At 48.3% G+C, this 25,295-nt stretch overlaps 2 non-coding genes and 2 pseudogenes across 2 annotated transcripts; all 4 read left to right on the top strand.

The window, feature by feature from the left end:
• The first annotated feature begins 225 nt into the window (after window positions 1–225).
• Window positions 226–365, top strand: LOC146184391 (U1 spliceosomal RNA; annotated as a pseudogene).
• Window positions 366–11,297: 10,932 nt separating this feature from the next.
• Window positions 11,298–11,477, top strand: LOC146184392 (U1 spliceosomal RNA; annotated as a pseudogene).
• A 5,823-nt stretch (window positions 11,478–17,300) lies between these two features.
• On the top strand, window positions 17,301–17,464 carry LOC146184393 (U1 spliceosomal RNA). Its single transcript, XR_014709026.1, has one exon. It is a non-coding gene; the product is annotated as a U1 spliceosomal RNA (small nuclear RNA).
• Window positions 17,465–23,301: 5,837 nt separating this feature from the next.
• Window positions 23,302–23,465, top strand: LOC146184394 (U1 spliceosomal RNA). Its single transcript, XR_014709027.1, has one exon. It is a non-coding gene; the product is annotated as a U1 spliceosomal RNA (small nuclear RNA).
• Window positions 23,466–25,295: the final 1,830 nt, after the last annotated feature.

Genomic DNA, 25,295 nt, shown 5'->3' on the forward strand with positions numbered 1-25,295 from the left:
CAAGTGAGAGAAACGTTTCGATGGTGTTATCATGAAATAGTTCCACAAAGCAAAAAAGCTGTGCAGAAATGTTATCAGCGAAAAAGCATGTATATTTGTATGTGTATTTGTATGTATACTTGTGTATATGTATGCGATTGAACACCTCTAGAATTATTGCAATTTTTGTCCGCTAAGGCCCCAGACGAATACATTTTTGTTCTGTAGATGTTTTTGAAAAATAAAATTCTCTTCAAAGGCGGTGCCTCCAGGGAGAGGTGCGGGCATTGCACTACGCTCGTGCTGACCCCTGCCACTACCCCAAACTGGGGCAGATGGGGCATGCAATTTTTGGTAGTGGGGGACTGCGTTCGCGCTTTCCCCCTCGCTATACCATCAAAAGTCAGATTTTATAACTCATCGGCGGCTGTTTTGGTGCTGCTCCGTTGCAGGCACTTCGGTAATGCGAGGTCGTTCGCTTAAGGAGAGTTTAGTTACGTAATAATTCAGATCATAAATAGACAAACCTCGTGGAATGCACAGGTTTGCTTAGTAAGAAATGACCTTCAGCAGTCTATTTCGGATATTAAGTATCAGGGGAATCCCTCCTCTCCTCTATCATTTGCCTCTTATCGGCGTTAATTAGTCGCACTTTATCCGCCTAGAGCAAGTTTGTAGGTACACCATCGCTACTGTCGCTGGAAGAAAAAGGCGCAGTATCTGTCACACTTGCTCTGTGTGACAGATAATAATAATGAGATTCTTGTTGAGGGGGGAAGAGAAGGGGGGGGATTACACGGCCCTATAACTGTCTCCTGTACTTGCAGGGATACACCGCTACGGGGACGAGTAGAGGGTAAGGGGGAATGAAAGAGGGGAGAGGAAGGGGGAGCGAAAGCGTTGTCGTTGGTAGTCAATGTCGAGGACCCCTGGAGAAAAATGCCAAACATGGAAGGGCAAACACTCGTACAACAAGGATTGGTGGATTTTGAAGCGGGGACGTGCCGCGCAAAGGAGAAAGCCTTCATGACATATGTAGAGATAATTATGAGGTTTAAAGAAAGGGAAAAAAAAAAAAAAGAAAATCTGATAGGGAGATTTGGAATGTCATGGATGCTTATGCTAGCAGTTGGATGCGCGCGGTGGGAGGAGTGGGGCCTTGCAGAAGGGGCAAAGAGCCTTGTGGGATAATATAGGAGGAGATAAGATAATAATAATAATAAAAAATAATAATAATAATAAAAAAAAAGTAGTCTGAGGGCATATTTGAAATGCGACAGATAGGCTGGGAAGGAAGGGCCTTTGCAGAGGTTGCATGGGACCTTATGGGATATATAAAGGAAGAATTGATGATAATAAACACCACAAAAAAAAAAAAAAAAGAAGAGGGAGAAAAAAAAAAAGTCTGAGGGGATTATTTGAAATGCAGGAGATAGGGCCTTTGCAGAAGGTGGATGGGACCTTATGGAATATGTAACGGAGCAATTGATGATACTAAACAGACAAAAGAAAAAAAAAAAAAGAAGAGAGGGAAAAAAAAAGTAGTCTGAGGGCATTAGTTGAAATGCAACAGATAGGCTGTGAAGGAAGGGCCTTTGCAGAGGGTGGATGGGACCTTATGGGATATATAAAGGAAGAATTGATGATAATAAACACCACAAAAAAAAAAAAAATAATAAGTGGAGGGAGAAAAAAGAAAAAAAAAAGTAGTCTGAGGGGATTATTTGAGATGGAGGAGATAGGGCCTTTGCAGAAGGTGGATGGGACCTTATGGAATATGTAACGGAGCAATTGATGATACTAAACAGACAAAAGAAAAAAAAAAAAGAAGAGAGGGAAAAAAAAAGTAGTCTGAGGGCATTAGTTGAAATGCAACAGATAGGCTGTGAAGGAAGGGCCTTTGCAGAGGGTGGATGGGACCTTATGGGATATATAAAGGAAGAATTGATGATAATAAACACCACAAAAAAAAAAAAAATAATAAGTGGAGGGAGAAAAAAAAAAAAAAGTAGTCTGAGGGGATTATTTGAGATGGAGGAGATAGGGCCTTTGCAGAAGGTGCATGGGACCTTATGGAATATGTAACGGAGGAATTGATAATGATAAACACACACACACAGAAAAAAAAAAAAAAAGATTCTGTGGGCATTACATAAATAGGTAGAGATAAAAGTTAGACGATTTGCGGGCAGTTGGTTGCGCGCAGGAGTGAGAGAAGGTCCTTGTGCAAAAAGGCCTTATAGGACTTAAAGAAAAAAAAAACACAAACAGAATAATGATAATAAAAAAAAAAAAATGGAACTGGTGCTATGCGGGGAATAGCGCGGGAGTGGCACACTGAATTGGTGAGAGTTGCTGGCAATAATTTGCGCACTAGGGGAAGATGGAAAGTGTTCACAGTTTTGCACTTATAGTCCACTGTCCCGTAGGAATAACAGGAGCACTTTTAGGGCACTTTGCACTTTGTGGGGAGGGCCAGACGGGTGAAGGATCTCACATGTGTTAGCACAGGGAAGTCCAAGATTTCGGTAACCTTCCCGAAGGAGGTGTCGCGGTTGCGAGTACACAGGGCACATACACAGAACGTGTTCGAGTGTTTCTGCGTCACCGCACGACGCATACAGGGGAGACATTCCTCGTAGTCGGCTAGCGCGCACACCGGTCCAAACACATCCGATGCGGAGGCGCAACAGCAGAACATAGTCTCTCCGGGCGAAGAGGCGAGTATTAACTGCACGGAAGGGGTGGCCGCTGGCGATGCGAGGGTCAGGGTGGTGGGAAATGGTGTGTCGCGCGATTGCAAGACGAGCACAGTCATATGTAGTGTTGTCCGCGCACATGGGAACGGACGGGTGGTGGGCTGATCGAGCGAGCTCATCAGCAAGTTCGTTGCCCCCTATCCCACAGTGCGATGGGATCCATTGTAGGACTGTATCGCAGCCGGATTCGGCGAGGCGTTGGAAGTTGCGTGCGCATACTTGCAGTAGGCGAGGTCCTTTGCTAGGCTGCGCAAGGGCCTGAAGCGCTGCCCTCGAATCGGTGAGAATGGCAGCATTTTTAATTTCAGGGCTTTCCAGGAGCAGGGTGGCTGCCAGATTGAGTGCAGCTATCTCAGCTGTTTGTGACGAGGAAGGGAAGTGTAGCCTGCATAATTTAGAGGTGTCCAAGTCGGGAATCACACATGCGGCAGCTGCGGATTTTTCTTGCTGACGGACTGACCCATCAGTAAAGATGAGGGTTCGGTGACGAAAATCCGTGTGAATTTTGGATGCGGCCTCTTGCTGAAGGGCGCATACGGGCGTGTTTCGTTTGCTCTTCACCCCTGGGAGACCCTGATAGATGCGGGGCGGGCAGATTTCATGTGGGGGTTGTGGAGCAGCAAGGGGCGGTGGAGAGGGGCCCAGTATCTCACGGAAGAGGCACATGACACGACCGATGCGTGTGTTAGGTTTGGCTGAAATTCTGCGAAGAAGTTCAGAGCCATCTTGTGCTCGGTGAAGCCGCTCGATGTGGTTGAGGGCAGTTTTGAGTGCTCTTAGTGAGAGGGGGATGTTGCGGGTTTCTGCATAGGTCGCTGCCACCTGAGATCCGTTGGGGAGACCATATATGTGTCGTATGGCGTTCCTATGGCATGTGTCCAGCCTTTTCCATTGGAGTGGGCTGAGGCTGAGCAGGGGAAGGGCATACAATGCTCTGGCTGAGGCGATCGCTTCATGGATTCTTGCACAGAGCGGGGGAGAGGCTCCTTCACCTTTGGCAAGGAGACGAAGCGCTAGTTTACCTATGCGCTTGGTGTCTGCGCACACTTTATCCACCGCAAGGCGCCAGGTGATGCGGGCATCAATTTTGAGGCCGAGGTAAACAACCGTTGTGCGCCAAGGCAGGGGGGTTCCGTCCAGGCGAAGAGGGCGTGTTTTGTTGCGGGCTGCAGCACCACGGGGATGGTAGAGCAGGGCTTCAGTTTTTTCGGCCGACACTGCGAGGCCGACACTGCGAATAAACGCGGTGACAGCATCGAGCGCACGCTGAAGGTCGCGAAGCGATGAGGCGTTGCTGCGGGTTGTTGATGAGGCGAACAGGGCAACATCGTCCGCATATACACACACACGCGCAAACTCGCGCTCAGCACGGGGGAGACACAAGGGTAGTTGGGCCAGCACGATGTTGAATAGGAAAGGGCTCAGCACACTTCCCTGAGGGACACCGCATGGCACTGGACGGGGGGCACTACAGGTGTTGCCCACCTTCACGGAGAGTGTTCGCTCGCTGAGGAACGCACTGACGAAGTTCAGGAGGCGGCCGGTGGCACCAATGTTTTTTAGCGCGTCGATCACTGCCCAGTGAGGAAGACAATCGAAGGCGCTTCTGATGTCGAGCAGGATGAGGTATCCCACTTGGCTGGTGTTGCGGGCGTTTTCAAGGGTGCTGACAACATCCGCAATGCAGTCAGCAGTTGCTCGTAAGGGGCGAAAACCACTCTGCTGAGGCGCCAAGCACCCGCTTTCCGTAGCAAGCCACTCCAGTCTGCGAACTCTCTGAACTCTCGCGAATACTCTGACTCTGAACCGCGCCGTAAGGGAAGGGAGGAAGGTGGGAGTGAAAGTGGAATGAGAGAAAGGGGAGCCGTTGTGGAGGGCTACGGAGTAATTTCGACCACCTGAGGATCTTTAACGTGCGCTGACATCGCACCAGCACACGGACGCCACTTCGTTTTGCCTCCATCGAAAAACGCAGCCGCCGTGGTCGGGTTCGGACCCGGGAACTCCGGCACAGTAGTCGGGCGCGTCTTACCACTGCATCACTCACTCACGGCGGGGGCCGTCTACGCCACGTGGTTTATTAGATTTGTTTAAACTGATAGGAATTATATTCGGAGCGAAGCGAAATACACGCAGATTTGCATGTGCTTTTTGTTAAATTGCCGAAATTAGGGTACTGTTTAGTATAGTACGAGAGACGCAGAATGCTCTAATTTCATTCGAAATAGTAATTGTCGTCTAAGCCAAGTGGTTTATAAGGAAAAACAAAAAACAAGTAAGCACGTATGCGTGCCACCTCCACAAGCTGCGTTGCCTGCTCGATTTCTGACGCTGCTTTCCCCACGTAGTCTTTGTACACTGTCTCCGAGTATGAAAGGGAACTATCAGTTTGCTCAAAAAGACGGTTCGTTTTATTTTCTCAAGTAAAGGCGAAAATTACTTTTGGACGTTACATTTATAATCAATAAAACACACAAAAAAGTATACTTGACACATAAACGACAGAGGAACGGGTAACTTAATGAATGGCATAACTTTGCTGCTTTTCATATTGAACAACCCTACGCAGACCGTGAGGGTTAACTTTTTCATATTTGCGCTATGTAAAGCAAGGCGAGGGTCGTGGATGAGCAAACAGGTCAGTGCGTTGAAAAGAAACAGGTAGAAAGGTGGTGAAATGAATTGAAAAAAAAAAAAAGAAAAAAAAAAAACACGGCAGGTATAGAAAGCACGTTAAATCCTAGGACACTTAATGTATGTTAGCACGAAGAGGGAAATGGAGGTAGGGCGTGGTTAGCGGAATATCGGGAAGGAATACGGGACCTCTACAAAGAACGTGCGCAAAAAAAAAGACAAGGAAAAAAGTTCGAAAGAAAAAGCCCGGAAAAGAGTAAAAAAAAGAAAAAACTGCTGAGAGGGCGAGGATTGTAGCCGTGACGCAGGTTCAACGTTACCCTTGTCAAGTGATAGTCCCGTGGCACACTACTACAATGCGATCGGAGTCCGTGACGCCACTTGCGAGACTCACGGGAATGGTTTCTTGCCGGAAACGCGCGAATCGCTGGGACTTTCTCCGGTACGAAGTGCTTGGGGGCACGAACTCTGCACGCTCAATCGCTCAATACGCTGCAGTGCATTGCCGCAGTAGAGGAATGCGAGAAGTTGGAAGGCTGGTGAGGTGGCGCCACCACCCGTTAAACATGTCTATTAGCAACACTGAGACATACGCCAGCGTGTTGTGCGAGTTTGTAGCCTATTTTGTGCACATATAATGGTCAGTAGGCTTCTACAAAATAGTTTTGAATTAACAGCTTGAGAGTTCGCAAGAAAACATTTGTTATTCTCCGGGTGGACAAGCAACACGGAGCAGGGAGAGGCACGTTCTTTTATTTCCCAACGGTCGTAACTTGAGCAGAAGGCGGTGTCTCTGTAGGTTGCCTCCGCGGCAGAGACGTCGTCCAAGCATACTTACCTGGTGCCGAGGTTACCGTGCGAGGTGTTACTCTGCCGGATTGCGACCAGATCTTCAAGGCAGACCCTGGATTCTGCCCAACGTTTCAGGCCAGGAGTCCTTTCGCCGAGTCGACCGCCCGGGCACCACAGCAGTTCGCCGTGGGAGCCAGGGCTCCGCCGTGCCGTAAGATGGTCTACTCGGCCCCCCCGCCCAAAGCTCATTGCTTCATAATCAATGCACCAGATGGCAGCACCGTAGATGATGTCATCGATGCACTTGAAATAGTCACCGGCCCAGCCGGAATTAAGTCCCTCCAACACATGGGAGGAGTAAAGTTTGGTGTCGCTGCTGCCTCTAACAGCGCTGCCATGAAACTCAAGACCCGAGGCGCTATTTTGCTTAATGGCGTTTCAGTACCACTAGTCAGCGTTGGTCCAGAAATTGTTCACGTATCAGTGTTTCGAGTGCCGCTGTGGGTGGCCGATGCGTCGCTCGCCGCAGCGTTATCAGCTTACGGCAACGTCCAAAATGTCCATGAGCCGGCTTTCAAAGGGCGGCCAGGTGTTGGTACAGCATTCGAGTCGCTCGGATAGAGATGAAAAAGCCCATCCCGAATTTTCTAAAAGTCCAGGGCTACACTGTAATGTGCGACTACCGCGGTGTAGAGAAGCTGTGCTCACGTTGCCGCCTGACAGGCCACATCGGAAAGGACTGCCACACCCCCCGCTGCAGTAGGTGTGGCATTTTCGGACACGAAACGGAGGGCTGCGAAGAACCGTGCCGTAAGTGTGCTGGCAGTCACGCCACGGTTGACTGCATCAGACCAAGATCTTTTGCTGCGGCAGCGGCCACGGAGGCTCAAGAAACGCCTGAAGTGCCAGCTACCACCTCGGATGGCAACACAGAAGATGAATTCAACGCTGACACCTTCAAAATTGATGAAAAATCGGAAGACAACGAATGCCCGAGCGAGAGCGGCACAGAATCAGTTGACACATACTTCCCAGCACTGCCAACGACCTCTGAAGAAACCACAAGCGACGAGGCCACTCACCAAAGCTCGCCCAAGTCAGTCACCGTACCAGCGTCACATAGTGCTGCAATCCCCCACGATAGCAGTGCTTCAAGTACTAGCGAGCCACCGCACAACCCTGATGAACGCGGCTCCCGTGCAGCTGAACGAGAGGGCCAAACATCCCGCCACAGCATGCCTGCGTGTGTGCCTCAGCCTCCTCGTGTCGGCAAGCTACGCGTCGAAAGCAGAAAAATGGACTTGAACCACCCACCCAGCCACCGCATCAGTCCACCGCCCTTGGACATCGCCATGGAAGAAGATCGCCACGGCATGAAACGGGGACACCCTGCCTCAGCGGAAAGCGACAGCTCCTCTGAAACCAGTAAGCCCCACAAGATTGCAAGTGCCCCGGCACAGTCAGGGCACACTTCTCCCTAGAATAATGGCCTCATTTCAGTGTTTTCCTCTTTTTCTTAGTTTCAGAATATCTGCGTGCGCTCTTCTCATAATGGCGATTGTACACTTTCTATCTCTGAATGCTCAGGCTTGCGCAGCCTAGACAAACAGAGGGAGATCGTGAACTTCGCACGAGCACGTAACGTAGATATTCTCTTTTTACAAGAATGCAACTTTAGTTCCCCGTATGATGTTCAGTCTTTTTGTTCCCGGTTTTGTGTTGAAGCATTTTTTACGTTAACTGATGCATTTATGAGTGGAGTCGGAGTTGTATTTCTTACGCCTGCTTATCGACGCGGTGCTCACTGTCATTTCGGTTTGATGGACGCACGTTGGCAGTTGACTTTAGCCTGCATGGTCGTCGTGTGAGGGCACTTGTAATCTACGCTCCAGCGCAGCGCTCCTGCACCTCTGAATTTTTTGATTCACTCGATGCCTACATGTTTGATAGCTATCCCACTTTTCTGGTTGGGGATTTCAACTGTGTTGAGGACCCTCACAGAGATGTCAGTGGTCGCAGACAGGGCAGGCCTTACACAGGTGTACGAGCACTAAAACGACTCATACGTAGCTTCAGGCTTAGAGATGCGTGGATCGATCTGCATGGTAACGAATTTGAAGCAACGTGGCAACGCGGCTCTAACATGAGCCGATTAGACCGATTCTACTTCCCTGAAAATCTAGCCACTCATGTTACCAGCTGTGACGTCCTCAGATTCCCGCCTGATGTCCCACGCATCTCTGATCACTTCCCCGTATCTGTAAAGTTAACATTCCACCAGTCAGCTCCATTTAAGAATTACTGGAAAATGGACACAACACTCATATATGATCCGGTGAGCGTTGCCACCCTGCGTGTGGCACTCGAGTACACGTGCAGCCGCCCAGTAGAGCCGCGATGTTGGGATGCCTTGAAGGCCAGCTGGCGTGCAGAGCTAATGAAAGGAGGTCGGGAAAGAAAGTTGAGGCTGACAGCTGAAATAAACGACACCCTTCGGAGAGCACGTATAGTGCGGCGTGGTGAGCCTCTCACTTTCACCATGCAGGACTATTTAAATCAGTTAAAAGCTCGTTACGAACTCCTGCTTCGCCTTAGCTCGCGCACAGCCGCAGAATTGTTTGTAAAGGGGAGGCCTGTTGCTGACCCCGCGGTCCTTCGCAGTGTTCGCAGCGGCTCTTTAGAAAGAGGTACATCGATTCCCTTTGTTGTACTGCCGAACGGGACACAGTCTGACAACGCCGAAGACATAAGGGAAGTATTCAGCGCACATTTTTCGCACTTGTTCACGACCGAAGGTAGAGATAGCGAAAGCCTGAACTGTGATGTTCGAGAATTTTGTTCAGGTATAGCTCGCATTCCTGAAGAACTCCGGGAAGATCTTTGCAGTCCAATTACCTCGGATGAGCTTCGGATAGCGGTACAGGGAATGAATGCCTCTGCAGCCGCAGGCCCTGACGGGCTTCCAATCATATTTTATAAGACGTTTTTCGAAGTAATACAAGTACACCTACTGTCAATGCTCAACGGGCTCCTCAGGGAAGGGATTAGACCGGAAACATTTCGCGAGAGTAGAGTCGTACTCATTCTAAAGAGTGGCGGTGAACCGTCTGAACCGAAGGCATGGAGGCCCATCTCCTTACTCAACTCAGATTATAAAATATTTGCTGCAATACTAGCACATCGTATAACAGCTATCTTACCCGAACTGATCAGCAATGCCCAAACATGCTGTGTACCAGAGCGCACAATCTTTTCTTCGCTAGCTCTAACCCGCGATCTTTTTACCTTTGCCACACATACTCAGGTTTCAGGCGCTTTTGTATCCCTAGACCAAGAAAAGGCATTTGATCGTGTAGAACGAGAGTATCTTTTTGCTGTTCTAGAATGTTTTGGCTTTCCGGAGTGTTTAATAGGAACCCTTCGGTTGCTGTATACCGATTTAGAAGCTTACCTGGTAATCAACGGCCAGCCCAGTGATCCAATTGCTGTGAGCAGGGGAATACGGCAAGGTTGTCCTCTCTCATCTCTCCTTTTCGTGCTGTGCATAGACCCTTTGTTGCAGCAGATTCAAAACTGCAAGTCAATACGCGGGTTCCCTCTCCCAGGCCAGGGTGAGGTGAAAGTAGCAGCATACGCTGATGATGTTTCTCTTTTCATAAGAAATATTGATAGTTACAACGCATTTCTGCGTCTTTTTCACATATATAGCTGCCTATCAGGTGCACGCCTCAATCCGGCAAAAAGCCAAGCACTGCGTTTCGGAGCTTTTAACGAAGACTTTCCTGATGGTGTTGCCTGGGTAGATGGTGTGAAAGTCCTGGGCGTTACATTCCTAGCGTCCGGTGAGGTAGCTCGTAGCACCTGGAAAGAAATAAGACAAAAAGCTGAGAAACGGATCGACGTAGCTCAAAAGTTTCACTTACCTTTCTCTGAGAGAGCATACCTCATCAAAAGCAGTGTGGTGGCGTCCCTTTTTTACGTAGCCAAAGTGGCCCGTCCTCCTCGCAGAGTCCTACAGCGGTTAGCTACTGCTTGTGGTTCGTTCCTTTGGAATGAAAAGAACGAGAGTGTTTCAAGGGCTCTGGTCCGCTTACCGACTAGAATGGGAGGCTTCAGCATCCCGGACCTTGAAATAATGTGCCGCGTGCTGGCCCTGAGAGCCACTTGGGATATCATCGCAGATGTAGTATACCGTGGCAAACAACTTACTGTGTATTTTATGGGCACCTCTCGCCGTCTTTTTGGAATGGACTCATGCACAGGTCCGGCAGCCGAGAGACCACCAGTGTTTTACACATATATTGTACAATCACTACGCATGGTTCAGAATGCATTACCCAATTGTGACCCCAAGGAAATGTCCCCCACAGACATATGTGAAAACATAGCTATTCAGCGCCTGGATGATGACCAGCGCAGGAAGGTTTGCGAAAGAAAGCGGAGGCCGTTGATCACAGCCTCCCTTCCAGCGGATGTCCGCGATTTCATTTGGTTACGAGAATGGCAGGCACTACCAACAGCCGACCGCCTTGCAGCGTGGGGCGTGGCGCGCTCCGCGTTATGCCCGCAATGCGGTCGCACTGAAACCTTAGATCATGTCTTGCATGAATGTTGTGTGGCGCGCACATTCTGGCGCCTAGTGACGCGCATGTTTCATGCCAGAATGCAGTGGCAGAGTCGCCACAGAGACACTTTCATAGAGCTTGTCATGTGTATAGGTATGTATGTATTGTGGAAGCGGAGAGGCCTGGCTGTTTTGCGGGGGCGACCGCAAAAAGCCATGTTTCCGATGCTGCATAGATTAAGAACATTAGTATACACTCACCTGAATGAGGAACTTGTCATGCTGGGGGAGGAAGAATTCCTCCGACATTGGTCAACGAGATTCATTGTTGTTGCAAATAGTAAAGTGACCGCGCCTATCCTTCCATACTAGGAAGATAGGCAAGTGAGAGAAACGTTTCGATGGTGTTATCATGAAATAGTTCCACAAAGCAAAAAAGCTGTGCAGAAATGTTATCAGCGAAAAATCATGTATATTTGTATGTGTATTTGTATGTATACTTGTGTATATGTATGCGATTGAACACCTCTAGAATTATTGCAATTTTTGTCCGCTAAGGCCCCAGACGAATACATTTTTGTTCTGTAGATGTTTTTGAAAAATAAAATTCTCTTCAAAGAAGGCGGTGCCTCCAGGGAGAGGTGCGGGCATTGCACTACGCTCGTGCTGACCCCTGCCACTACCCCAAACTGGGGCAGATGGGGCATGCAATTTTTGGTAGTGGGGGACTGCGTTCGCGCTTTCCCCCTCGCTATACCATCAAAAGTCAGATTTTATAACTCATCGGCGGCTGTTTTGGTGCTGCTCCGTTGCAGGCACTTCGGTAATGCGAGGTCGTTCGCTTAAGGAGAGTTTAGTTACGTAATAATTCAGATCATAAATAGACAAACCTCGTGGAATGCACAGGTTTGCTTAGTAAGAAATGACCTTCAGCAGTCTATTTCGGATATTAAGTATCAGGGGAATCCCTCCTCTCCTCTATCATTTGCCTCTTATCGGCGTTAATTAGTCGCACTTTATCCGCCTAGAGCAAGTTTGTAGGTACACCATCGCTACTGTCGCTGGAAGAAAAAGGCGCAGTATCTGTCACACTTGCTCTGTGTGACAGATAATAATAATGAGATTCTTGTTGAGGGGGGAAGAGAAGGGGGGGGATTACACGGCCCTATAACTGTCTCCTGGATACACCGCTACGGGGCCGAGTAGAGGGTAAGGGGGAATGAAAGAGGGGAGAGGAAGGGGGAGCGAAAGCGTTGTCGTTGGTAGTCAATGTCGAGGACCCCTGGAGAAAAATGCCAAACATGGAAGGGCAAACACTCGTACAACAAGGATTGGTGGATTTTGAAGCGGGGACGTGCCGCGCAAAGGAGAAAGCCTTCATGACATATGTAGAGATAATTATGAGGTTTAAAGAAAGGGAAAAAAAAAAAAAAGAAAATCTGATAGGGAGATTTGGAATGTCATGGATGCTTATGCTAGCAGTTGGATGCGCGCGGTGGGAGGAGTGGGGCCTTGCAGAAGGGGCAAAGAGCCTTGTGGGATAATATAGGAGGAGATAAGATAATAATAATAATAAAAAATAATAATAATAATAAAAAAAAAGTAGTCTGAGGGCATATTTGAAATGCGACAGATAGGCTGGGAAGGAAGGGCCTTTGCAGAGGTTGCATGGGACCTTATGGGATATATAAAGGAAGAATTGATGATAATAAACACCACAAAAAAAAAAAAAAAGAAGAGGGAGAAAAAAAAAAAGTCTGAGGGGATTATTTGAAATGCAGGAGATAGGGCCTTTGCAGAAGGTGGATGGGACCTTATGGAATATGTAACGGAGCAATTGATGATACTAAACAGACAAAAGAAAAAAAAAAAAAAGAAGAGAGGGAAAAAAAAAGTAGTCTGAGGGCATTAGTTGAAATGCAACAGATAGGCTGTGAAGGAAGGGCCTTTGCAGAGGGTGGATGGGACCTTATGGGATATATAAAGGAAGAATTGATGATAATAAACACCACAAAAAAAAAAAAATAATAAGTGGAGGGAGAAAAAAAAAAAAAGTAGTCTGAGGGGATTATTTGAGATGGAGGAGATAGGGCCTTTGCAGAAGGTGGATGGGACCTTATGGAATATGTAACGGAGCAATTGATGATACTAAACAGACAAAAGAAAAAAAAAAAAAAGAAGAGAGGGAAAAAAAAAGTAGTCTGAGGGCATTAGTTGAAATGCAACAGATAGGCTGTGAAGGAAGGGCCTTTGCAGAGGGTGGATGGGACCTTATGGGATATATAAAGGAAGAATTGATGATAATAAACACCACAAAAAAAAAAAATAATAAGTGGAGGGAGAAAAAAAAAAAAAAGTAGTCTGAGGGGATTATTTGAGATGGAGGAGATAGGGCCTTTGCAGAAGGTGCATGGGACCTTATGGAATATGTAACGGAGGAATTGATAATGATAAACACACACACACAGAAAAAAAAAAAAAAGATTCTGTGGGCATTACATAAATTGGTAGAGATAAAAGTTAGACGATTTGCGGGCAGTTGGTTGCGCGCAGGAGTGAGAGAAGGTCCTTGTGCAAAAAGGCCTTATAGGACTTAAAGAAAAAAAAAAAACACAAACAGAATAATGATAATAAAAAAAAAAAAAATGGAACTGGTGCTATGCGGGGAATAGCGCGGGAGTGGCACACTGAATTGGTGAGAGTTGCTGGCAATAATTTGCGCACTAGGGGAAGATGGAAAGTGTTCACAGTTTTGCACTTATAGTCCACTGTCCCGTAGGAATAACAGGAGCACTTTTAGGGCACTTTGCACTTTGTGGGGAGGGCCAGACGGGTGAAGGATCTCACATGTGTTAGCACAGGGAAGTCCAAGATTTCGGTAACCTTCCCGAAGGAGGTGTCGCGGTTGCGAGTACACAGGGCACATACACAGAACGTGTTCGAGTGTTTCTGCGTCACCGCACGACGCATACAGGGGAGACATTCCTCGTAGTCGGCTAGCGCGCACACCGGTCCAAACACATCCGATGCGGAGGCGCAACAGCAGAACATAGTCTCTCCGGGCGAAGAGGCGAGTATTAACTGCACGGAAGGGGTGGCCGCTGGCGATGCGAGGGTCAGGGTGGTGGGAAATGGTGTGTCGCGCGATTGCAAGACGAGCACAGTCATATGTAGTGTTGTCCGCGCACATGGGAACGGACGGGTGGTGGGCTGATCGAGCGAGCTCATCAGCAAGTTCGTTGCCCCCTATCCCACAGTGCGATGGGATCCATTGTAGGACTGTATCGCAGCCGGATTCGGCGAGGCGTTGGAAGTTGCGTGCGCATACTTGCAGTAGGCGAGGTCCTTTGCTAGGCTGCGCAAGGGCCTGAAGCGCTGCCCTCGAATCGGTGAGAATGGCAGCATTTTTAATTTCAGGGCTTTCCAGGAGCAGGGTGGCTGCCAGATTGAGTGCAGCTATCTCAGCTGTTTGTGACGAGGAAGGGAAGTGTAGCCTGCATAATTTAGAGGTGTCCAAGTCGGGAATCACACATGCGGCAGCTGCGGATTTTTCTTGCTGACGGACTGACCCATCAGTAAAGATGAGGGTTCGGTGACGAAAATCCGTGTGAATTTTGGATGCGGCCTCTTGCTGAAGGGCGCATACGGGCGTGTTTCGTTTGCTCTTCACCCCTGGGAGACCCTGATAGATGCGGGGCGGGCAGATTTCATGTGGGGGTTGTGGAGCAGCAAGGGGCGGTGGAGAGGGGCCCAGTATCTCACGGAAGAGGCACATGACACGACCGATGCGTGTGTTAGGTTTGGCTGAAATTCTGCGAAGAAGTTCAGAGCCATCTTGTGCTCGGTGAAGCCGCTCGATGTGGTTGAGGGCAGTTTTGAGTGCTCTTAGTGAGAGGGGGATGTTGCGGGTTTCTGCATAGGTCGCTGCCACCTGAGATCCGTTGGGGAGACCATATATGTGTCGTATGGCGTTCCTATGGCATGTGTCCAGCCTTTTCCATTGGAGTGGGCTGAGGCTGAGCAGGGGAAGGGCATACAATGCTCTGGCTGAGGCGATCGCTTCATGGATTCTTGCACAGAGCGGGGGAGAGGCTCCTTCACCTTTGGCAAGGAGACGAAGCGCTAGTTTACCTATGCGCTTGGTGTCTGCGCACACTTTATCCACCGCAAGGCGCCAGGTGATGCGGGCATCAATTTTGAGGCCGAGGTAAACAACCGTTGTGCGCCAAGGCAGGGGGGTTCCGTCCAGGCGAAGAGGGCGTGTTTTGTTGCGGGCTGCAGCACCACGGGGATGGTAGAGCAGGGCTTCAGTTTTTTCGGCCGACACTGCGAGGCCGACACTGCGAATAAACGCGGTGACAGCATCGAGCGCACGCTGAAGGTCGCGAAGCGATGAGGCGTTGCTGCGGGTTGTTGATGAGGCGAACAGGGCAACATCGTCCGCATATACACACACACGCGCAAACTCGCGCTCAGCACGGGGGAGACACAAGGGTAGTTGGGCCAGCACGATGTTGAATAGGAAAGGGCTCAGCACACTTCCCTGAGGGACACCGCATGGCACTGGACGGGGGGCACTACAGGTGTTGCCCACCTTCACGGAGAGTGTTCGCTCGCTGAGGAACGCACTGACGAAGTTCAGGAGGCGGCCGGTGGCACCAATGTTTTTTAGCGCGTCGATCACTGCCCAGTGAGGAAGACAATCGAAGGCGCTTCTGATGTCGAGCAGGATGAGGTATCCCACTTGGCTGGTGTTGCGGGCGTTTTCAAGGGTGCTGACAACATCCGCAATGCAGTCAGCAGTTGCTCGTAAGGGGCGAAAACCACTCTGCTGAGGCGCCAAGCACCCGCTTTCCGTAGCAAGCCACTCCAGTCTGCGAACTCTCTGAACTCTCGCGAATACTCTGACTCTGAACCGCGCCGTAAGGGAAGGGAGGAAGGTGGGAGTGAAAGTGGAATGAGAGAAAGGGGAGCCGTTGTGGAGGGCTACGGAGTAATTTCGACCACCTGAGGATCTTTAACGTGCGCTGACATCGCACCAGCACACGGACGCCACTTCGTTTTGCCTCCATCGAAAAACGCAGCCGCCGTGGTCGGGTTCGGACCCGGGAACTCCGGCACAGTAGTCGGGCGCGTCTTACCACTGCATCACTCACTCACGGCGGGGGCCGTCTACGCCACGTGGTTTATTAGATTTGTTTAAACTGATAGGAATTATATTCGGAGCGAAGCGAAATACACGCAGATTTGCATGTGCTTTTTGTTAAATTGCCGAAATTAGGGTACTGTTTAGTATAGTACGAGAGACGCAGAATGCTCTAATTTCATTCGAAATAGTAATTGTCGTCTAAGCCAAGTGGTTTATAAGGAAAAACAAAAAACAAGTAAGCACGTATGCGTGCCACCTCCACAAGCTGCGTTGCCTGCTCGATTTCTGACGCTGCTTTCCCCACGTAGTCTTTGTACACTGTCTCCGAGTATGAAAGGGAACTATCAGTTTGCTCAAAAAGACGGTTCGTTTTATTTTCTCAAGTAAAGGCGAAAATTACTTTTGGACGTTACATTTATAATCAATAAAACACACAAAAAAGTATACTTGACACATAAACGACAGAGGAACGGGTAACTTAATGAATGGCATAACTTTGCTGCTTTTCATATTGAACAACCCTACGCAGACCGTGAGGGTTAACTTTTTCATATTTGCGCTATGTAAAGCAAGGCGAGGGTCGTGGATGAGCAAACAGGTCAGTGCGTTGAAAAGAAACAGGTAGAAAGGTGGTGAAATGAATTGAAAAAAAAAAAAAGAAAAAAAAAAACACGGCAGGTATAGAAAGCACGTTAAATCCTAGGACACTTAATGTATGTTAGCACGAAGAGGGAAATGGAGGTAGGGCGTGGTTAGCGGAATATCGGGAAGGAATACGGGACCTCTACAAAGAACGTGCGCAAAAAAAAAGACAAGGAAAAAAGTTCGAAAGAAAAAGCCCGGAAAAGAGTAAAAAAAAGAAAAAACTGCTGAGAGGGCGAGGATTGTAGCCGTGACGCAGGTTCAACGTTACCCTTGTCAAGTGATAGTCCCGTGGCACACTACTACAATGCGATCGGAGTCCGTGACGCCACTTGCGAGACTCACGGGAATGGTTTCTTGCCGGAAACGCGCGAATCGCTGGGACTTTCTCCGGTACGAACTGCTTGGGGGCACGAACTCTGCACGCTCAATCGCTCAATACGCTGCAGTGCATTGCCGCAGTAGAGGAATGCGAGAAGTTGGAAGGCTGGTGAGGTGGCGCCACCACCCGTTAAACATGTCTATTAGCAACACTGAGACATACGCCAGCGTGTTGTGCGAGTTTGTAGCCTATTTTGTGCACATATAATGGTCAGTAGGCTTCTACAAAATAGTTTTGAATTAACAGCTTGAGAGTTCGCAAGAAAACATTTGTTATTCTCCGGGTGGACAAGCAACACGGAGCAGGGAGAGGCACGTTCTTTTATTTCCCAACGGTCGTAACTTGAGCAGAAGGCGGTGTCTCTGTAGGTTGCCTCCGCGGCAGAGACGTCGTCCAAGCATACTTACCTGGTGCCGAGGCTACCGTGATCAGCAAGGCGGTGCCTCCAGGGAGAGGTGCGGGCATTGCACTACGCTCGTGCTGACCCCTGCCACTACCCCAAACTGGGGCAGATGGGGCATGCAATTTTTGGTAGTGGGGGACTGCGTTCGCGCTTTCCCCCTCGCTATACCATCAAAAGTCAGATTTTATAACTCATCGGCGGCTGTTTTGGTGCTGCTCCGTTGCAGGCACTTCGGTAATGCGAGGTCGTTCGCTTAAGGAGAGTTTAGTTACGTAATAATTCAGATCATAAATAGACAAACCTCGTGGAATGCACAGGTTTGCTTAGTAAGAAATGACCTTCAGCAGTCTATTTCGGATATTAAGTATCAGGGGAATCCCTCCTCTCCTCTATCATTTGCCTCTTATCGGCGTTAATTAGTCGCACTTTATCCGCCTAGAGCAAGTTTGTAGGTACACCATCGCTACTGTCGCTGGAAGAAAAAGGCGCAGTATCTGTCACACTTGCTCTGTGTGACAGATAATAATAATGAGATTCTTGTTGAGGGGGGAAGAGAAGGGGGGGGATTACACGGCCCTATAACTGTCTCCTGTACTTGCAGGGATACACCGCTACGGGGCCGAGTAGAGGGTAAGGGGGAATGAAAGAGGGGAGAGGAAGGGGGAGCGAAAGCGTTGTCGTTGGTAGTCAATGTCGAGGACCCCTGGAGAAAAATGCCAAACATGGAAGGGCAAACACTCGTACAACAAGGATTGGTGGATTTTGAAGCGGGGACGTGCCGCGCAAAGGAGAAAGCCTTCATGACATATGTAGAGATAATTATGAGGTTTAAAGAAAGGGAAAAAAAAAAAAAAGAAAATCTGATAGGGAGATTTGGAATGTCATGGATGCTTATGCTAGCAGTTGGATGCGCGCGGTGGGAGGAGTGGGGCCTTGCAGAAGGGGCAAAGAGCCTTGTGGGATAATATAGGAGGAGATAAGATAATAATAATAATAAAAAATAATAATAATAATAAAAAAAAAGTAGTCTGAGGGCATATTTGAAATGCGACAGATAGGCTGGGAAGGAAGGGCCTTTGCAGAGGTTGCATGGGACCTTATGGGATATATAAAGGAAGAATTGATGATAATAAACACCACAAAAAAAAAAAAAAAAAGAAGAGGGAGAAAAAAAAAAAGTCTGAGGGGATTATTTGAAATGCAGGAGATAGGGCCTTTGCAGAAGGTGGATGGGACCTTATGGAATATGTAACGGAGCAATTGATGATACTAAACAGACAAAAGAAAAAAAAAAAAAAGAAGAGAGGGAAAAAAAAAGTAGTCTGAGGGCATTAGTTGAAATGCAACAGATAGGCTGTGAAGGAAGGGCCTTTGCAGAGGGTGGATGGGACCTTATGGGATATATAAAGGAAGAATTGATGATAATAAACACCACAAAAAAAAAAAAAATAATAAGTGGAGGGAGAAAAAAAAAAAAAAAGTAGTCTGAGGGGATTATTTGAGATGGAGGAGATAGGGCCTTTGCAGAAGGTGGATGGGACCTTATGGAATATGTAACGGAGCAATTGATGATACTAAACAGACAAAAGAAAAAAAAAAAAAAGAAGAGAGGGAAAAAAAAAGTAGTCTGAGGGCATTAGTTGAAATGCAACAGATAGGCTGTGAAGGAAGGGCCTTTGCAGAGGGTGGATGGGACCTTATGGGATATATAAAGGAAGAATTGATGATAATAAACACCACAAAAAAAAAAAAATAATAAGTGGAGGGAGAAAAAAAAAAAAAAGTAGTCTGAGGGGATTATTTGAGATGGAGGAGATAGGGCCTTTGCAGAAGGTGCATGGGACCTTATGGAATATGTAACGGAGGAATTGATAATGATAAACACACACACACAGAAAAAAAAAAAAAGATTCTGTGGGCATTACATAAATTGGTAGAGATAAAAGTTAGACGATTTGCGGGCAGTTGGTTGCGCGCAGGAGTGAGAGAAGGTCCTTGTGCAAAAAGGCCTTATAGGACTTAAAGAAAAAAAAAAACACAAACAGAATAATGATAATAAAAAAAAAAAAATGGAACTGGTGCTATGCGGGGAATAGCGCGGGAGTGGCACACTGAATTGGTGAGAGTTGCTGGCAATAATTTGCGCACTAGGGGAAGATGGAAAGTGTTCACAGTTTTGCACTTATAGTCCACTGTCCCGTAGGAATAACAGGAGCACTTTTAGGGCACTTTGCACTTTGTGGGGAGGGCCAGACGGGTGAAGGATCTCACATGTGTTAGCACAGGGAAGTCCAAGATTTCGGTAACCTTCCCGAAGGAGGTGTCGCGGTTGCGAGTACACAGGGCACATACACAGAACGTGTTCGAGTGTTTCTGCGTCACCGCACGACGCATACAGGGGAGACATTCCTCGTAGTCGGCTAGCGCGCACACCGGTCCAAACACATCCGATGCGGAGGCGCAACAGCAGAACATAGTCTCTCCGGGCGAAGAGGCGAGTATTAACTGCACGGAAGGGGTGGCCGCTGGCGATGCGAGGGTCAGGGTGGTGGGAAATGGTGTGTCGCGCGATTGCAAGACGAGCACAGTCATATGTAGTGTTGTCCGCGCACATGGGAACGGACGGGTGGTGGGCTGATCGAGCGAGCTCATCAGCAAGTTCGTTGCCCCCTATCCCACAGTGCGATGGGATCCATTGTAGGACTGTATCGCAGCCGGATTCGGCGAGGCGTTGGAAGTTGCGTGCGCATACTTGCAGTAGGCGAGGTCCTTTGCTAGGCTGCGCAAGGGCCTGAAGCGCTGCCCTCGAATCGGTGAGAATGGCAGCATTTTTAATTTCAGGGCTTTCCAGGAGCAGGGTGGCTGCCAGATTGAGTGCAGCTATCTCAGCTGTTTGTGACGAGGAAGGGAAGTGTAGCCTGCATAATTTAGAGGTGTCCAAGTCGGGAATCACACATGCGGCAGCTGCGGATTTTTCTTGCTGACGGACTGACCCATCAGTAAAGATGAGGGTTCGGTGACGAAAATCCGTGTGAATTTTGGATGCGGCCTCTTGCTGAAGGGCGCATACGGGCGTGTTTCGTTTGCTCTTCACCCCTGGGAGACCCTGATAGATGCGGGGCGGGCAGATTTCATGTGGGGGTTGTGGAGCAGCAAGGGGCGGTGGAGAGGGGCCCAGTATCTCACGGAAGAGGCACATGACACGACCGATGCGTGTGTTAGGTTTGGCTGAAATTCTGCGAAGAAGTTCAGAGCCATCTTGTGCTCGGTGAAGCCGCTCGATGTGGTTGAGGGCAGTTTTGAGTGCTCTTAGTGAGAGGGGGATGTTGCGGGTTTCTGCATAGGTCGCTGCCACCTGAGATCCGTTGGGGAGACCATATATGTGTCGTATGGCGTTCCTATGGCATGTGTCCAGCCTTTTCCATTGGAGTGGGCTGAGGCTGAGCAGGGGAAGGGCATACAATGCTCTGGCTGAGGCGATCGCTTCATGGATTCTTGCACAGAGCGGGGGAGAGGCTCCTTCACCTTTGGCAAGGAGACGAAGCGCTAGTTTACCTATGCGCTTGGTGTCTGCGCACACTTTATCCACCGCAAGGCGCCAGGTGATGCGGGCATCAATTTTGAGGCCGAGGTAAACAACCGTTGTGCGCCAAGGCAGGGGGGTTCCGTCCAGGCGAAGAGGGCGTGTTTTGTTGCGGGCTGCAGCACCACGGGGATGGTAGAGCAGGGCTTCAGTTTTTTCGGCCGACACTGCGAGGCCGACACTGCGAATAAACGCGGTGACAGCATCGAGCGCACGCTGAAGGTCGCGAAGCGATGAGGCGTTGCTGCGGGTTGTTGATGAGGCGAACAGGGCAACATCGTCCGCATATACACACACACGCGCAAACTCGCGCTCAGCACGGGGGAGACACAAGGGTAGTTGGGCCAGCACGATGTTGAATAGGAAAGGGCTCAGCACACTTCCCTGAGGGACACCGCATGGCACTGGACGGGGGGCACTACAGGTGTTGCCCACCTTCACGGAGAGTGTTCGCTCGCTGAGGAACGCACTGACGAAGTTCAGGAGGCGGCCGGTGGCACCAATGTTTTTTAGCGCGTCGATCACTGCCCAGTGAGGAAGACAATCGAAGGCGCTTCTGATGTCGAGCAGGATGAGGTATCCCACTTGGCTGGTGTTGCGGGCGTTTTCAAGGGTGCTGACAACATCCGCAATGCAGTCAGCAGTTGCTCGTAAGGGGCGAAAACCACTCTGCTGAGGCGCCAAGCACCCGCTTTCCGTAGCAAGCCACTCCAGTCTGCGAACTCTCTGAACTCTCGCGAATACTCTGACTCTGAACCGCGCCGTAAGGGAAGGGAGGAAGGTGGGAGTGAAAGTGGAATGAGAGAAAGGGGAGCCGTTGTGGAGGGCTACGGAGTAATTTCGACCACCTGAGGATCTTTAACGTGCGCTGACATCGCACCAGCACACGGACGCCACTTCGTTTTGCCTCCATCGAAAAACGCAGCCGCCGTGGTCGGGTTCGGACCCGGGAACTCCGGCACAGTAGTCGGGCGCGTCTTACCACTGCATCACTCACTCACGGCGGGGGCCGTCTACGCCACGTGGTTTATTAGATTTGTTTAAACTGATAGGAATTATATTCGGAGCGAAGCGAAATACACGAAGATTTGCATGTGCTTTTTGTTAAATTGCCGAAATTAGGGTACTGTTTAGTATAGTACGAGAGACGCAGAATGCTCTAATTTCATTCGAAATAGTAATTGTCGTCTAAGCCAAGTGGTTTATAAGGAAAAACAAAAAACAAGTAAGCACGTATGCGTGCCACCTCCACAAGCTGCGTTGCCTGCTCGATTTCTGACGCTGCTTTCCCCACGTAGTCTTTGTACACTGTCTCCGAGTATGAAAGGGAACTATCAGTTTGCTCAAAAAGACGGTTCGTTTTATTTTCTCAAGTAAAGGCGAAAATTACTTTTGGACGTTACATTTATAATCAATAAAACACACAAAAAAGTATACTTGACACATAAACGACAGAGGAACGGGTAACTTAATGAATGGCATAACTTTGCTGCTTTTCATATTGAACAACCCTACGCAGACCGTGAGGGTTAACTTTTTCATATTTGCGCTATGTAAAGCAAGGCGAGGGTCGTGGATGAGCAAACAGGTCAGTGCGTTGAAAAGAAACAGGTAGAAAGGTGGTGAAATGAATTGAAAAAAAAAAAAAGAAAAAAAAAAACACGGCAGGTATAGAAAGCACGTTAAATCCTAGGACACTTAATGTATGTTAGCACGAAGAGGGAAATGGAGGTAGGGCGTGGTTAGCGGAATATCGGGAAGGAATACGGGACCTCTACAAAGAACGTGCGCAAAAAAAAAAGACAAGGAAAAAAGTTCGAAAGAAAAAGCCCGGAAAAGAGTAAAAAAAAGAAAAAACTGCTGAGAGGGCGAGGATTGTAGCCGTGACGCAGGTTCAACGTTACCCTTGTCAAGTGATAGTCCCGTGGCACACTACTACAATGCGATCGGAGTCCGTGACGCCACTTGCGAGACTCACGGGAATGGTTTCTTGCCGGAAACGCGCGAATCGCTGGGACTTTCTCCGGTACGAACTGCTTGGGGGCACGAACTCTGCACGCTCAATCGCTCAATACGCTGCAGTGCATTGCCGCAGTAGAGGAATGCGAGAAGTTGGAAGGCTGGTGAGGTGGCGCCACCACCCGTTAAACATGTCTATTAGCAACACTGAGACATACGCCAGCGTGTTGTGCGAGTTTGTAGCCTATTTTGTGCACATATAATGGTCAGTAGGCTTCTACAAAATAGTTTTGAATTAACAGCTTGAGAGTTCGCAAGAAAACATTTGTTATTCTCCGGGTGGACAAGCAACACGGAGCAGGGAGAGGCACGTTCTTTTATTTCCCAACGGTCGTAACTTGAGCAGAAGGCGGTGTCTCTGTAGGTTGCCTCCGCGGCAGAGACGTCGTCCAAGCATACTTACCTGGTGCCGAGGCTACCGTGATCAGCAAGGCGGTGCCTCCAGGGAGAGGTGCGGGCATTGCACTACGCTCGTGCTGACCCCTGCCACTACCCCAAACTGGGGCAGATGGGGCATGCAATTTTTGGTAGTGGGGGACTGCGTTCGCGCTTTCCCCCTCGCTATACCATCAAAAGTCAGATTTTATAACTCATCGGCGGCTGTTTTGGTGCTGCTCCGTTGCAGGCACTTCGGTAATGCGAGGTCGTTCGCTTAAGGAGAGTTTAGTTACGTAATAATTCAGATCATAAATAGACAAACCTCGTGGAATGCACAGGTTTGCTTAGTAAGAAATGACCTTCAGCAGTCTATTTCGGATATTAAGTATCAGGGGAATCCCTCCTCTCCTCTATCATTTGCCTCTTATCGGCGTTAATTAGTCGCACTTTATCCGCCTAGAGCAAGTTTGTAGGTACACCATCGCTACTGTCGCTGGAAGAAAAAGGCGCAGTATCTGTCACACTTGCTCTGTGTGACAGATAATAATAATGAGATTCTTGTTGAGGGGGGAAGAGAAGGGGGGGGGGGGGGGATTACACGGCCCTATAACTGTCTCCTGTACTTGCAGGGATACACCGCTACGGGGCCGAGTAGAGGGTAAGGGGGAATGAAAGAGGGGAGAGGAAGGGGGAGCGAAAGCGTTGTCGTTGGTAGTCAATGTCGAGGACCCCTGGAGAAAAATGCCAAACATGGAAGGGCAAACACTCGTACAACAAGGATTGGTGGATTTTGAAGCGGGGACGTGCCGCGCAAAGGAGAAAGCCTTCATGACATATGTAGAGATAATTATGAGGTTTAAAGAAAGGGAAAAAAAAAAAAAAGAAAATCTGATAGGGAGATTTGGAATGTCATGGATGCTTATGCTAGCAGTTGGATGCGCGCGGTGGGAGGAGTGGGGCCTTGCAGAAGGGGCAAAGAGCCTTGTGGGATAATATAGGAGGAGATAAGATAATAATAATAATAAAAAATAATAATAATAATAAAAAAAAAGTAGTCTGAGGGCATATTTGAAATGCGACAGATAGGCTGGGAAGGAAGGGCCTTTGCAGAGGTTGCATGGGACCTTATGGGATATATAAAGGAAGAATTGATGATAATAAACACCACAAAAAAAAAAAAAAGAAGAGGGAGAAAAAAAAAAAGTCTGAGGGGATTATTTGAAATGCAGGAGATAGGGCCTTTGCAGAAGGTGGATGGGACCTTATGGAATATGTAACGGAGCAATTGATGATACTAAACAGACAAAAGAAAAAAAAAAAAAGAAGAGAGGGAAAAAAAAAGTAGTCTGAGGGCATTAGTTGAAATGCAACAGATAGGCTGTGAAGGAAGGGCCTTTGCAGAGGGTGGATGGGACCTTATGGGATATATAAAGGAAGAATTGATGATAATAAACACCACAAAAAAAAAAAAAATAATAAGTGGAGGGAGAAAAAAAAAAAAAGTAGTCTGAGGGGATTATTTGAGATGGAGGAGATAGGGCCTTTGCAGAAGGTGGATGGGACCTTATGGAATATGTAACGGAGCAATTGATGATACTAAACAGACAAAAGAAAAAAAAAAAAAGAAGAGAGGGAAAAAAAAAGTAGTCTGAGGGCATTAGTTGAAATGCAACAGATAGGCTGTGAAGGAAGGGCCTTTGCAGAGGGTGGATGGGACCTTATGGGATATATAAAGGAAGAATTGATGATAATAAACACCAAAAAAAAAAAAAAAAATAATAAGTGGAGGGAGAAAAAAAAAAAAAAGTAGTCTGAGGGGATTATTTGAGATGGAGGAGATAGGGCCTTTGCAGAAGGTGCATGGGACCTTATGGAATATGTAACGGAGGAATTGATAATGATAAACACACACACACAGAAAAAAAAAAAAAAGATTCTGTGGGCATTACATAAATTGGTAGAGATAAAAGTTAGACGATTTGCGGGCAGTTGGTTGCGCGCAGGAGTGAGA

This window comes from Amblyomma maculatum, chromosome 7, assembly GCF_055883805.1.
Source record: "Amblyomma maculatum isolate TAMU_Amacu chromosome 7, ASM5588380v1, whole genome shotgun sequence".
Taxonomy (NCBI): domain Eukaryota; kingdom Metazoa; phylum Arthropoda; class Arachnida; order Ixodida; family Ixodidae; genus Amblyomma; species Amblyomma maculatum.